A 13,382-nucleotide genomic window follows, 5' to 3' on the forward strand; every position below is an offset into this window, starting at 1 on the left:
TTGAAATCTATTTTATCAGCAAAAATTGTAACTCCTGCTTTCTATTTATTTATTTTAGCTCTCCATTTGGTTGGTAAATTTTTCACCATCCCTTTGTTTTGAGTCTTTATGTATCCTTGCATGTGAAATGGATCTGGATGTAGCATACCAATGCTACAAAAAGCCAAGACCCATTGGTAATGAAAGAAGTTATTAAGGCTAGAAGTCAGAATGCTACCAGCTACTATTTCCTAATAGTTATACTACCAATTTTGAAAGGAAATTTCACATTACCGCATAGTATCTAAAACAAGAACAAGATTTTACTTAAGCATATTCACATACTAATACAAATAGGTATACTCCTTCACCAGTACATAGAGTTTGCAATGTTCAGCCTGGCATACTAAGGTTGTTTAAAGGTATACTCATGTTTCAATATTCACTTGTACAGTCAGGAAAAAAATAATTCTATGAGATGTTGCCAGTTGGGCCAACATAGCTTTGCTACCCTGTGCTACGCTTACCTTACTTTGTCATTCTTTTACTTTATAGTAACTACAAAGTAAGGATTTGGACATGTTCTTTTCAGCTTTTCCAAATATGTTGTTAATAAGAATTGTATTAATAATCAAGGAAAATAGTAGATTCCCAAGACATGAAATTGCAGCATATTTACTTGTTATTGTATTTTTAAGTAATATCTTTCTTACAAGTCTTTTGGGAACAAAGTGAGAGGGAAACAAATTGTAATAATCACTTCGGGTGTGGGTGTGTATTTTTCTTTCCAGAGATATTTCTCACTATTTAGGCACAGCAAATTGTGCAGGTCATTTTTGAAGTCATATAACAATAATTTGAAAGGGATTTAATTTTGTCACATTAAAATGGTGGAATATTTGGTTAAGATGGAATGTGAAACTGTATATGATATCTGTGCATTCATCATTATTAATATTTCATTTAATAAAAATCTGAAAAGGTATTTTCCTTGTTTACCGAACATATTTATGTGATCAATTAAAGCCCAATGCAGATGCCTAGTATCCGTGAACTAGTGTAGGGAAAAAATTACCCTCACCAAAAGAGAGGTCTAGCTTTTGCTTGTCTTTTCTGAAGAGTTAATATTTAAGTCCTTTGAGTATCATACCTTGTAATACTGGAGTGATTTTGTTTACCTGTGGGGATTAGATCATGCCTAATAGTCAATACTAACAATAATTTATGGTGGAACCTTTGAGCCACAAGGTACCAACTTAACCTCTGGAGGAACTGGAGGCTAAGGTCAGCCACATGGGTAGTGAGCCAGATCTACAAGACCAAATTCTAATTGAGAAACACAACTGGAAAACAAGACTTAGGTGAGTTTCCTGTGTTGGCCATACTCCATGCTTATTGCTACATGTAATTGCTGGAGCAGTTAGTGTTCCATGACATCACTGGGAGAGTACTACTGGAAGCTTCATATTTGGAAACTTCCTGTAGTCTTCCCGATTCATCTCTTTTTGTGGCTGATTTTAATGGCATATTTTAAATAGCCACTGTTTAGAATGGCTTTGGGTGAGTTCTGTGAGTCAGTGAATTATTACACCGGAGGGTGCTCTTGGGGAACCCTAAAATTTCAGGTCATATTAGAAATAAGGGTGGTCTTGTACATTCCAAATTTTTGCAAAATTAAAAATGTATCACTTCAAAATTTGGTTTTAGGTGTAGAGCAGTAGTTGAGAACTAGATTCTAGGACCTAAATGAGGGTCTAGGCAAATAGAGACGTTGCCAAAATGTGAAGCTGGATAATATAAGAATGTCTTGAAGATCACATAAATTAATGTTTTAAAATATTAGAATAGTGCATGAAGTAGATTAAGCACCATAAAAGTTTTAGCTCTTATTGTCTTCATTCATTTGACATGTAGAAAAGCCCTTGAATATGACTTGTATATAGCAGGTAGTAGTTAAAGAAATGTATACACAGTCAGTTGTTATAATCTTAAGTGATTTTTTCATTGACTTTTGGCCACTTGCCACAGGGTCTCCATTGATCAGTTTCCATTCACTATTTGAATGAAGGGATTGAGTTTCTAGTCCAAAATTCCTCGTTCTAGAATCTCCTTTCATGTGTATGTAATAAAGTTTTTGCTATTGAACGTCTCAGGTACAGATCTGAGTAGATATATTTTCCTCAATGTTTTTCTGATGTAATGATCCGAACATGAGCATTTCAATTGTTATTTTCTGTCTTACCTTGAATAGTTTCAGAAAATATTTTATATTTTATTCTTCTAAAATGACATATTTAATCTGTAATCAAATATAATAAATGCATAATATTTCTCCCTTAATTTTGCTGACATTTTTAGTATTCTTGTTAGTCTTCATGTGATAATTAAATTTATTACCTGAAAATCTAGCTATGCCTCTTGAATTCTTATTTATAAGTGTCTTATGTCTGCTAATTTTCATTTATTTTAAACAATTCTTTCTGGTGGCTCATGCCTGTAATCTCCACACTTTGGGAGGCTGAGGCCGGTGGTCCACCTGAGGTCAGGAATTTGAGACCAGCCTAGCCAACATGGTAAACCCCATCTCCGCTAAAAACACAAAAATTAGCTGGGCATATGTAGTCCCAGCTACTTGGGAGGCTGAGGCAGGAGAACCATCTGAATCCAGGTGGCAGAATTAGAAGTGAGCCAAGTTTTCACTACTTCAGTCCCGCCTGGGCAACAGAGTGAGACTGTCTCAAAAAAACAAAACAAAACAAAACAATTCTTTCAAGGTTTTATTGTCTAATGATAGGATCACTAGTGGTCATTAGCTTTTCCTCATGCTTTTAAGAAAATATACTTTTATTATCAGTACAAATTATCTACACATATTTACCTTATTACACAAAATAATTAATATTTATGTACATTACCCCTGAAAATAGACAAAATACAAAGTGTTTTCTTCCTTCTTGTCAATTTTTTAAACATATTTTTCTTCTCTAAGCAACAACCAATGTATATGAATTTCATTAAACCAATCTCCCATTTAATTACTGTCATTTTATGTTAGTAATTCTTTTTCATATCTGAAAAAATGTTTTAAATATATTTTGTTTATAAAACAGATAAAAATATAATGCTTCTCATGAAGAAATATGTATTTATTATATATTGACACATAAATAAGGAATTATCAGCAAATTTATACTTTGTGTTTCTGGTTAAAAAAGAGAGTTCTTAACATTTACATATAAATATGCTTTGACCTATGTTTTACATCTGGAGTAGGCAAACTTCTTCCACAAGGGCAAGATATTAAATATTTCAGGCTTCTGGTCCTTATAGTTTCTGTTTCAATGACTTAACTCTGACATTGTAGCACAAAAGCAGCCATAGGAAATATACAAATAAATGGACTGCTGTAGTTGTTTATTTCAAAAAGCAGATGGCAAACTTATGAACCACAGTTTGCCAAGCCCTATTCCAGGTTATTAACACATAAGTGAATAAAATTAGTAGGCAGATCGAAGTTATCTGTTATGATAACAAACTATAATAAATTGTCCCCATTTCTATTGCTAAAATATAATACACACATGATAATAAAATCCTATCTAACGTAACATTTGATTATTTAATACTTATTTGTATAAACATTGACTAATAAATTGTTTTGTGTTTTGTTTGTTTATGCAAATTCAAGAGTGGATTAAAAAAATTAAATGAAGCTATTAAGGGGCATATGGAGCGACATCAAATATTCTAACATAAATGTAGTTGAAGTCTGAAAATACATAGGATATATAGTGGAGACACAATATTTGAAAAAATAATGATGGAAATTTTTAAAATTTAGTGACAGCTACAAATTTACAGATCCAAGAAGTCAAACAAAACCCTAGTAAATTTTAAACTGAAAAAAATGACAATCACTGAGGCTTATCATCAAACCACTATAAAGCAAAGATAAAGAGAAAATCAGGATAAATATTAAAAGCAACTAGAGGAAAACAGAGCATTATATCTAGAAAAGTACTAATTTGGGTGATTATTGATTCTTTCAGAAACAATGAGTGTCTGAAGACAGTAGAACAACATATGCTTAAAGGGCCACAAAAATTGGTTTCCATATCCACTGAAAATATCTTTTAAAAATGAAATTGAGGTTAAGATGTTTTTACATAAAAGAAACAAAGTAATATTTTGCTGGAAAACCTTTACTTTAATTATCCTTTAAAATGAAGGAAAATAATATGAAATGAAAACTTTTTAATTGAAAAAATGAATAAAATGAAAAGCATATTTGTGAATAAAATATTTTTATCTTAATAATTTTAACATTTAATTATTTAAAGTCAACATAAAAATGCCTTATGGAGCTTAAAACTTATGTACTTCTGAGATATATTTATCTCCCAAGTATATATGAGATACATATATATATTATATACCTGTATATAAGATAACATATATCACATAAGTATCTGTGATATATGTTATATATATATTATATATGATACATGAATATGTATATATTGTTTAAAGGTAGAATAAAAATGCCTTGTGAAGCTTAAAACGTATGTACTTCTGATATATATATATGTATATCATAAGTATATATAAGTAAATATCATATATATCTCATAAGTATGTGATATATATATCTCATAAGCATATAAAAATACACATATCTTACATATAGAGTATAAAAGATTCAAAGGGGATGAATTATTGTGTATAGGTACAAGATTGACATATTTTATGGCAGGTATAAAAATGTTATTCTTAGTAGATTATGAAAATTGATAGAGGTATATTTTAATCCCTAATATACTCACTAAAAATTGATGCAAATAAATTTATCTAAAATGTGTTAGATAAACTAAAATAAAAATCTAAAAATATTCAAGTAATCCTAAAGAGGGTAAAAAGGAAGAATATAAATAATAAGAAATATAATACGCATAAATAAAAATTCTAGGATTCTATCCACATTGATATTGGCATTAAATAATAATAAATTGAACACACTAATTAAATGAACAATATTTAATTTTCAATATTTATTGTGAATTAATTACAAAATGCAGAAAAATATTTTGAAAGATTATTTATTTTAAATAAATAGACACAGCTATGTTAATTAGAGACAAAGAACATCAAGCCAAAGGCATAATAAGCCTAAGTAGGCTGAGTGTTCTACATTACCACAACAAAAGTAGATATCATGACAAATATAATAAAAATAGATAAATGGAAATATTTCAAAATAATAAAGATTAGTTATTCAGAAAGATAAAATATTGAAAATGTTTATGTATAAAAGAGCTTTCAAATACATAAAGTTGATAGGCATAGTGGGAGGAGTAGAATATATCATAAGCAAAACACCTGATATAAAGCTTATGTTTCAGACACAGACAAAAACAACTAGAAAAAAATCAGCAATGACATAGACTTGAAAAAATCCTCTCAATGACTTTAAATTAAGTGTAATACAGAACACTGAATTTAACAACTTCATAATATACATTATTTTCAATTGCACCTGACACATGTACCAATATATGTCATTTGATGGCATTTAAAACACATGCTAAATAATTTAAAAGTTCTAATATTATACAAAGTTAGTTTTATAAGAAAAAACACTTAGCAGTCAATGACCTATATTTAAAAAACATGAATTCTGGCATGTTTAAGAATACATTTATGATGAGTCAAAATCAAAGAAGAATCACACATGCAATTATTAAACAATATGAGAATATCTTGTACTAGAAATTATAACATACTGAAATCAATGTGATGCTGCCACAAAGATATATGGAGGTAAATCCATAGCTGTACATTTTATACTAGAAAAAATAAAATCCTAAGTAATTGTTTATGGTTCCAAATAAGAAGCTAAAAAAAAAAGTGTAAAATGAAATGAATAATCAGGTGAATGAAAATAATATGGAAGTGATAACAATGACAAAATCATAGTATTAAAAAAGCTAAGTTGGTCATTTTATTTTTTTAATTTACATTTTTATTTTCTACAAAAATTTAACCAAATAGAATTATTACATAACATATATGAAGACATGTCAACATTTTAGGAATCACATAATTTTGGAACACCTGTTAATAATACACATATAGAAATATAACTCAAAGAAAGTTAAACATTTTTTCTTTACTACTACAGTTTTTGCTTCCTATTAATAATACACAGACACCTTTTCATAAAAGAAAATACACAAACACCTTTTCAAAAGAGAAAACCATGTAATACTCATATGTTTGTGTATTCATACTCAACCTAATTTTAATAAAATCTTATAAATAGATTTATCCAATCTCAGAAAGCTTTGACCACACAAGGTTTCCATAAATGTTTTATAACCTCTTATATTTTTTCTATTCTCTTTTTATATTTATTTAATACTAAAGTACATGTGTAGAATATGCAGGATTGCCATATAGGCATACACATGCCATGGTGATTTGCAAAACCTATACACTCATCATCTACGTTAGGTATATATCTTAATGCTATCCCTCCCCTAGATCCCCACCCCACAACAGGCCCCGGTGTGTGATGTTCCCCTTCCTGTAGCCATGTGTTCTCATTGTTTAACTTCAACTTAGGAGTGAGAACTTGTGGACTTTGGTTTTCTGTTCTTATGTTAGTTCACTGAGAATGACAGTTTCCAGGTTCATCCATTTCCCTGCAAATAATTTGAACTCATTTTTTATGGCTGCATAGTATTCTAAAAACCATAGGTAGATAAATCCATGAAGATGGGGAGAAACTTTCGCAGAAAGGCTAAAAGTCTCAAAAAACAGCATGTCCCTTCTCCTCCAAAGGATCAGAACTCCTCGTCTCAGGGGGCACCTCCCTATAGTCCACCATTTAACCCAAGTGTGCCCAGAGCAAGTCCAATCTGTGCCCGATGGCAATTCTTGTCTGGGCCTCCAAATGTTATACTCTAGTGAGTTAGAAGGAAAGTGCCACATTCTGAGTTCCATTTGAGAGTCCTTTATTGCCAGCAACTGAGAGTCAGCTCGCACTCAAAATCTCTCAGAACCGAAGAGGGGAGGTGTGATTTCCTTTTATACCTAACCTAGAAGATGGCGGGGAGGGGCGTCTAGCTGAAGCAGAATTTTACAGAAGCAGAACAATCAAGTTAGTAGGAGGAAGCTGGTAACCAGGAGGCAGGAGGTTCCCACAGTTGCTGGTTACTAAGAGTATTTCCGTACAGTCATCAAGGGGGATAGCAGGGGGGACTTTCCATAAAATCAATTACCAAGGGGGATGAAAGGAGACGTATTCACAATAGCAGGTGTGTTTGCCAAGCAGGATGTGGTTCCAATGGTTACAAGACTCTGAGTACAGCATGTCCCAGCTGTGTACCCAAGGGAGAAATGGCAGGGAAGGAGAGGCTAAAATGGAGTTTAAAGCTAGGATGGAGTCAGTTAGGCTAGCACAAGTTAGGCTAGCACATGGAGGTGAAAAACATAGCACAAGAACTTTGTGAAGCATACACAAGTATCAATAACCAAATTGATCTAGTGAAGGAAAGGATATCAGAGATTAAAGATCAACTCAATGAAATAAAGTGAGAAGACAAGATTAGAGAAAAGAGAGTAAAAAGAAACAAAGCCTGCAAGAAAATATGGGACCAGGAAATGACCAAATCTATGTTTAACAGGTGTACGTGAAAGTGATAGGGAAAGTAAAACCAAGCTGGAAAACACTCTTCAGTATATTATCCAGGAGAATTTCCCCAAATTAGCAATGTTGGCCAACATTCAAATTCAAGAAATACAGAGAACACCACAAAGATACTCCTCAAGAAGAGCAGCTCTAAGACATGTAATCATCACATTCACCAAGGTTGAACGAAGGAAAAAATGTTAAGGGCAGCCAGAGAAAAAAGTCAGTTTACCTACAAAGGGAAGCCCATCAGACTAACAGCAGCTATCTCTGCAGAAACCCCACATGCCTTGAAGAGAATGGGGCCAATATTCAACATACTTAAAAAAATGTTCAACTCGGAATTGCATATTCAGCCAAATTAAGTTTTATAAGCAAAGGAGAAATAAAATCCTTTACAGACAAGCAAATGTTGAGAGATACTCTCACCACCAGGCCTGCCCAACAAGGGCTCCTGAAGGAGGCACTAAACATGGAAAGGAACCATTGGTACCAGCCACTGCAAAAACATACCAAATTGTAAAGATCATCAATGCTATGAATAAACTGCATCAAATAATGGGCAAAATAACCAGCTAGCATCATAATAACAGGATCAAATTCACACATAATAATATTAACCTTTAATGTAAATGGGCTAAATCCCCCAATTAAAAGACACTGAGTGGAAAATTGGATAAGGACTCAAGACCTAATAGTGTGCTGTATTCAGAAAACACATCTCATGTGCAAAGACACACACAGGCTCAAAAAAAGGGATGAAGGAANAAAAAAAAAAAAAAAAAAAAAAAAAAAAAAAAAAAAAAAAAAAAAAAAAAAAAAAAAAAAAAAAAAAAAAAAAAAAAACAGGTATTACTATCCTAGTCTCTGATAAAACAGACTTTAAACCAACAAAGATCAAAAGAGACAAAAAGGTCATTACATAATTGTAAAGGGATCAGTGCAACAAGAAGAGATAACTATCCTAAATATGTAGGCACCCAATACAGAAGCACCCAGATTCATAAAGTAAGCTCTTAGAGACCTACAAAGAGACTTCGGCTCCCACACGATAGGAGTGGGAGACATTAAGTCCCACTGTCAATGTTAGATAGATTGAGGGGACAGAAAATAAGGATATTCAGGACTTCAACTCAGCTCTGACCAACTGGACCTAAGAGACTTCTGCAGAACTCACCACCCCAAATCAACAGAATGCACATTCTTCTCAGCAACACCTCACACTTATTCTAAAATTGACCACATAATTGCAAGTAAAACACTCCTTAGCACATGTGAAAGAATGGAAATCGTAGCAGTCTCTCAGACTACAGTGCAATCAATTTAGAACTTAGAAGTAAGAAACTCACTCAAAACCACGCAACTAAATGGAAACTGAACAACCTGCTCCCAAATGACTACTGGGTAAATAACAAAATTAAGGTGGAAATAAAGATATTCATTGAAACCAATGAGAACAAAGAAACAACACACCAGAGTCTCTGGGGCACATTTAAATTAGTGTGTTGAGGGAAATTTATAGCACTAAATGCCCAGAAGTGAAAGCAGGAAAGATCTAAAATCGACATCATGCAGATAACATGATTGTATATTTAGAAAACCCCATCATCTCAGCCCAAAATCTTCTTAAGCTGACAAGAAATTTTGCAACATCTCAGGATATAAAATCAATGTACAAAAATCACAAGCATTCCTATACACCAATAACAGACCAACAGAGAGCCAAATAATGAGTGATTTCCAATTCATAATTGCTACAAAGAGAATAAGACCCCTAGAAATACAACTTCAAGGGCTGTGAAGGACCTGTTCAAGAACTACAAACCACTACTCAAATAAATAAAAGAGTACACAACAAATGGAAAAGCATTCCATGCTCATTGATAGGAAGAATCACTATTGTGAAAATGTCCAGACTGCCCAAAGTAATTTATAGATACAATGCTATCCCCATCATGCTACCATTGACTATCTCCACAGAATTGGAAAAAGCTACTTTAAATTTCATATGGAACGACAACAACAACAACAAGAACAACAACAACAACAAAGCCCGCATAGCCAAGGCAATTCTATGCAAAACGATCAAAGCTGGAGGCATCACACTAACTGGCTTCAAACTACACTACAAGGCTACAGTAATCAAAACAGCATCGTACTGGTACCAAAACAGATATATAGATCCATGTTACAGAACAGAGACCTCAGAAATACACATTTACAAGTATCTAATCTTTGACAAACTGACAAAGGCCATGGGGAAAGGATTTCCTTCTTAGTAAATGATGTAGGGAAAACTGGCTAGCCATATGCAGAAAGCTAAATCTGGATCCCTTCCTTACCCCTTAGTCAAAAATTAACTCAAGTTACATTAAGGACTTGAATGTAAGACTTAAAATGGTAAAAATCCTAGAAGAAATCCCAGGCAATACCATTCAGAACATAGGCATGGGCAAAGACTTCATGAGTAAAATACTCAAAGCAATGCCAAGAAAAGCCAAAATTGACAAGTAGAATCTAATTAAACTAAAGAGCTTCTGCACAGCAAAACAAACTATCTCCAGAGTGAACAGGCAACTTACAGAATGGGAGAAAATTTTTGCAATCTATCCATCTGAAAAGGGCTAGTACCAAGAATCTACAAGAAACTTAAACAAATGTGTAAGATAAAAACAACTCCATCAAAAGTTGGGCTAAGAATATGAACAGACACTTCTCAGTAATAGACGTTTATGCGGCCAACAGACATGAAAAACAGCTCATCGTCACTGGTCTTTAGAGAAATTCAAATCAAAACCAAAATGAGATACTGTCTCATGCCAGTTAGAATATTGATCATTAAAAGTCAGGAAACAACAGATGCTGGAGACCATGTGAAGAAATAGGAATGCTTTGACACTGTGGTGGGAATGTAAATTAATTCAACCATGGTGGAAGACGGTGTGGTGATTCCTCAAGGATCTAGAACTAGAAGTACCTTTTGACCCAGCAATCACATTACTGTATATACACCCAAAGGATTGTAAATCATTCTACTATAAAGACACATGCACACATATGTGTATTGCAGCTTATTCACAATAGCAAAGACTTGGAACCAACCCAAATGCCCATCAATAATAGACTGGATAAAGAAAATGTAGCACATATAGGCCATGGAATACTATGTGGTCACTTTAAAATACCAGCAAAATTGATAATGCTTTAGCTCAGCTATTAAATTTAAAAAACACAAATCATCAGTTTTGACTGAAAGCATGAAGATCACTACAGATAATATGCAAATAAATAATAAAAGTATATTAATAACAGCTTTGTAACAATAGACTTGAACATGTAAATAAAACAAATAACATTTCTTGAAAGTATAACTATCAAAAATGTCATGAAGTGAAACAGAAAACTTGACAGCCCATAGCTGTTACTTAAATTATTAGTTATAAAATGTATTTCATAAAGACACCTCTAAGGTAAAATTATTTCCCTGGTGAATGTAATCAAAATCTCAAAAAAGAGATAACCAGAGTCTTACAAGATCTTTTAAATAGAGAAGAAAAAAAACTTTTTTCCAACTTGTTTGACAATGCCTAAGACTGAAATGATAATAAAATTTTCCCCCAAAAAAGAAGAAAAAAGAAAATATAAACAATTACCATTCTTAAACACAAATGCAACAATCTTTAACAAATTACTGGTAAATCATATCTATCAATATAAAAAAATTCAGATATAGCTTCCTATGTTTAGCTCAGATCTGATTAAATTTTAAAATCAATCAGTGTAATTCTTGTTATTAATGGAATAGTAGAAAAAAACATTTGATCATTCCAATAAATGCAGAAAAATCATAATTCAAATTTACAATATTAATAACAAAAATTCTCTCATCTTAATAATATAAAGGAATTAAGTCACATATCCACTGTGTAAGTAAACCTAAAACTGACATCATATTTAATGGTGAAATATTGAAGACTTTCCCATATATTTTGGAAAAATTCAAGAATGCCTAATCTCACCATTTCTGTTCAATATTGAACCAAGGGTTGCTGCAGCAAGGTAAAGGAAATAAAAAGCCATTTATGAATTACTTCATTATGTATAAAATCTCTAGGAATCTACATAATAACTTAGAAATTTTATTTTTGAATGCTAAAAGGAAAGAATTAAAAAGATAACAACATTGACAATTTAATTAATATTAACATGAAAAAACAAAAACAACTTAGGGATACATTTAATAAAATGTGTAAATGACCTATAAACTGAAAATTAGAAAATATTCTTGACAGACATTGAAGAACAAAAATGAAGGTGTATATGACTTTTATGAATCAGTAAATTCAATATATTAGGGTTATCTATTTTTGAAAAATTATTTTAAACTTTCAGTGTAATTCCAAATATAATCTGGGCAGATATTTTGTAGAAATTGACAAACTGATATGAATGTACAGAGTATGTAGACTAATTAGCATGTTGTTGAAAAAGAACAACAAAGTGAAGGATTTTTACTACTTGACTCTAAGACTTAACTGTAAAGGTATAGTTATCAAGACAGTGGAAATGTTGCAGCTTCTTCGCTTCTGTAGTTAATTTTTTTTTTCCCATTTATTTATTTTATTGTATTTTAGGTTTTGGGGTACATGTGAAGAACATGCAAAATTGTTGCATAGGAACACACCTGGCAGTGTGATTTGCTGCCTTCCTCCCCATCACCTACAAAATAGATAATCAAAATAGATATTCAATTTTCATCAAATTGCCACTTACAATTCAAATCCCAAACAAAAGAGAAAATAGCACCCTCATCATAAAAAATTCTTGATGACCGCTTCTCTATCAATTATTGCATAAATTCATGGAAAGACAACAAAAATCCAGATAATTTTCTAGCACAGATTAGTCTATCTTATTCTAGAAATTCTACTAAAGTAATCATATGTTGACTGGCCTTTCTGAAGACTACTTCCAAAATATTTTTGAGATTCTATGCATTCTGTGAATATTAAAAGTACATTTATCTTTATTGTTGAATGGTATTTTATTATGTAAACATATCACATGTTTTTCATACATGTGATATGATAGACAGTAGTTTGGAGATATTAGGAATAGGCAGCTGTGTAGGTTTTGGAAATGACTCTCCTAACACATTTTCATTTTTCGTTAATTGTTTAGAGTATGTAATTGCATTAGAACACGTGGACACAGGGAGGGGAGCATCACACACTGCGGTCAGTTTCCGGGGGTAGAGGAGGGACAGCCGGGGTGAGGAGGGTGGGGAGGGATAATGTGGGGAGAAATACCAGATATAGGGGATGGGGGGATGAAGACAGCAAACCACCTTGCCATGTATGTACCTCTGCAATAATCCTGCATAATCTGCACATGTACCCCAGAACCTAAAGTACAATTAAAAAAAAAGAAACTCTATTTCCCAAACTTGTGTGTTATTTCACACCATAGTCAAAAATATCAGTATGAAAGTTTTGTTGCTCCACATTCTCACCAAAATTTGATTGTGTTAGACTTTGTAAATATTAACCAAAACACCAAAAGCATTGGCAACAAAAGCCAAAATAGACAAATGGGACCTAATCAAACTGCACAGCTTCTGCACAGCAAAAGAAACAGTCGTTAGAGTGAATCGGCAACCAACAGAATGGGAAAAAATTTTTGCAGTTTACCCATCTGACAAAGGGCTGATATC

This window comes from Cebus imitator, unplaced genomic scaffold (assembly GCF_001604975.1).
Source record: "Cebus imitator isolate Cc_AM_T3 unplaced genomic scaffold, Cebus_imitator-1.0 Scaffold482, whole genome shotgun sequence".
In the NCBI taxonomy this organism is placed as follows: Eukaryota; Metazoa; Chordata; class Mammalia; order Primates; family Cebidae; genus Cebus; species Cebus imitator.